We start from the raw sequence: 3648 nt of genomic DNA, 5'->3' as shown, positions 1-3648 counted from the left end.
ATCGTATTATTGTGATAAAACGTAATATGGTGATTAGTAGAAGTAATTAACTCGTTCTAATTATAACTTGTTATTTTATTTATAGTTTCCACCGTGCTTAATAAATTGCATGGAATCCAACAGTTGGCCGAGTGATTATTATTGTACGTGTTGACACTCACTGGGCCTGGACCGTATTTATTCCCATCGAACCCAGTACAGTGAAAAACGACTGACTGTAATCAGAATCAACGACTTGAATAGGAAATGGCTTCATCACAGCCAACCAGACAAAGACGTCCATCAGCCAAGAAGCTGGATACGGACATCCAACAAGTAGAAATAAAACTAGACAAAATCTGGAATAAGACCAGACACACCTTAACTTTACTCGAAACTTCCCAAGAAAGAAAGATCAAAGGCATAGTACCAGATGCTAGAGAAGCACTTAACGTCTACTCAGCAGCCTGGACGGAACTAGAACAACTGTATTCGGCTGACGTGAAGTATAAAGAAGAAAGTTTGATAGCCAAAAATACGTATTTGGAAAACAACAATCATGCTGGTAAGATCATCGCTGAAGCAATGGAAAGGGCATTATATGCTGCTTTAGAGACACAGTCTAATCTCCAGATTCTCGCATAGGTCCAGATTGTCTCATACATCGTCAACCTCCTCCAAAAAAACTTAAGCTTTAGCAATGGCCGCAGCTGCTTCAAAAATGCAGCCTATAAAGAAACGATTGCTGGACGTCAATCACAGCTAGCAGCCCGGAATGCAGCTATTGAGTTACAAAATATACAAGGAGAAGCAGAGATGAAGATTGAACAGGCCAAAAGAGATACTGAACGGAAGCAGAAATTAAGATCCTACGGGCTCAACAGACAGCAGCTATAGAGATAGCCAAATCCGAAGCTATCATTCAAGCTGAAGAAGAGGAGTTACAGACCTCCCCTAATCAGTCATCAAACGATCACGCATTATCAATTTCGACACAGATACGTGACCGATCCTGAAACGGCTTATAGAGGCATGGAAAGAACTGGAATAACGTTTTGGAAATAAGTCGAAAATCACTTCAGAAATTATCAAGAAACTCACCTGTTTTCCTAAGGTAATGAACAATGATCGTCAGAAACTTCTAGAACTTGCCGATCTCTGTAGTGACACCTCAGCGCAGATGACCGATCTACCAGGACTTAACATAGGCCTACTTAATTACTCCTTTAGCCTCTATCCGATCCTAGAAAAGCTCTCACAGTACATTCACAATGCATGCAGAAAGAAAGCTGCACAGTATAAAATTGAGCACGCCGACAACTATCCATCGTTCAACCATTTTTCGAACTTTATAAAAGAAAAAGCTCGACTTTACAATGACCAAGACTTGTACCCAACCGAAGAAGACGGTTCAAAGACGTACAAAACATCAAGATACCGATCTATGAAATCACCGGTAAAGGTAATGGCAACGACAGGCACATATAAACCTACAACCTTTACACCTGAGATGAGATGCATCTTTCATAACCGAGAAGGCCACACCCTGTCCGAATGCAAGATGTTTACTAAAAACCAATCAAAGATCGAAAAGCAAGGCAAAATGACTATGTTTCCGGTGCGGAGAAAGACAGCTTGCAAAAGATTGCCAAGCTGACATTAGGTGTAAGACATGTGAGAGTACAAGACATGATACTTTCATGCAGGTGGAAGAAATACTTTCAGATGACAAGGTGAAAGCAAACTGTACCCTCTACTCTACATGTACAACGGTCTTGTTCAAAGGTCGTCCTCACCAAGATATATCATAGAGACAATCCAGCAAATAAAGTATATGGTTACACTGTCCTAGATGATCAATCTAATACATGCTTAGGTAATCCGTTTCTCTTTGAGAAATTGAATATCCAGGGTCCAGAATATGACTACAAATTGTCAACTTGCAGCGGACATCGCACTATAACAAAAGGAAGACGGGCCAGCGGTCTGATTGTCGAGTCTGTACACGGCCATAAAGAGCATCTACCTACAATCATCGAGAATGGAAATATTCCAGGAGACAAGTGAGATTCCAAAACCAGAACTTTGCAAGATGTTTAGCCATCTGAAAATAGCTGACTTTATTCCTAAACCAAGAGAAGATGTTAACATTGTCTTACTCCTTGGCAGAATTTGTCCTGAACCACTCAAGATTAGAGAATCTAGAAACGGCCCAAGAGGCAAACCATGGGCACAACACACCGATTTAGGATGGACAGTCTCCGGTCAAATTTGTATGAGAGGTATCAGTGTAGGGCTGCAAGCTCTAAACGCTTCAGTGAACCGGACCGTTCTACAACAAATCTCTATCAACGACACATGTCCCAATCACATCCACAGCAAATAAATTATATGCTCGTCTAATAAAGAAATATACGTAGAGAGAACCGACGACGAAGTTCCAGCCCTTTCAGTTGAAGACCATCGATTCGTCAAAATATTAACAGAAGGCACTCACACGAACTCGAAAGGAAATCTGGAATTTCCACTGCCATTTGCGAAGGACGAAACTCGGGTTCCGATTAATTATATTCAAGCCCAACGGCGCCTTGGATGTCACTTGAAAACACTGAAACGTAAACCAGATATGATGGAAGAATATCAGAAATTCTTAGCAAGGAAGTACATATATTCTCCGACGCCAGCAACCTTGCCATTGGAGCTGTGGCTTATTTGCGAGCACAACCAACCCTACGTCTCTTTCTTGCTGGCCAAGGCGAAGGTAACGCCAACACATGCTGTATTGATACCACGACTGCAACTTTGTGCAGCAGTACTAGAGTAAAGTGGTACTAGGATACATATCCAACGAGTCCAAACGATTTCACACTTACGTCGCAAATCGAGTACACAAAATACACACCTTGTCAAAACCACATCAGTGGCACCACGTACCTACAGACGAGAATCCTATCGACATAACTTCACGTTCTGTGCCAGCTAGTCATCTCAATACTATAATTTGGTTCAAAGGGCCAACGTTTCTTCGGCAGAAGAATTACTTGTCAGAATCCAGAGAAAAACCTCACCCGAACCCACAGTATCTACTCGGTGAAAGTGATCCAGAATTACGTAAACAAGCCAACATGAATTCCACAAGCTTATCCTCTACTAACAAAACGAAGTCTAATTTAGGCTGCGAACGTTTTTCACGCTTCTCTACATGGATATCACTCAGAAGAGCTATTGCAACGTTAATTGTCAAAGCACAGACCTTCAAATCAGAAAAACACAACCCAAACCCTAAACCGGTGGGCATTGAAGAACTTCGACGTGCTGAAATATCCATTATCACCACAGTACACAAAGATCAATTTCAGACAGAGATAGACGACCTATAAAAGAATACTGACTCGGCTTCCTGCGATACCGTTAAGAAGGAGAGCCCTCTGTACCAATTGTCTCCTTTCCTTGACGAAAACGGTGGAAGACTTCGACGATCTGATCTCGATCTTAGGGGACGTCATCCAGTGCTTCTTCCTAAACAAAGCCATGTCTCGAAATTGATAACTGAACATTTTCTTAAAGAAGTACAACACCAAGGTCGGCACACAACTTTTGCAGCCATACGATCTGGAGGCAAATGGATAATTGGGCAGTCTTATTTACCTGTTTGTGCAGCCGAGGAGT

Source organism: Anneissia japonica, unplaced genomic scaffold (assembly GCF_011630105.1).
Source record: "Anneissia japonica isolate Jap-2015-1 unplaced genomic scaffold, ASM1163010v1 scaffold119_len492752_cov174, whole genome shotgun sequence".
NCBI classification, from domain to species: domain Eukaryota; kingdom Metazoa; phylum Echinodermata; class Crinoidea; order Comatulida; family Comatulidae; genus Anneissia; species Anneissia japonica.
This window is presented reverse-complemented; position numbering follows the sequence as displayed.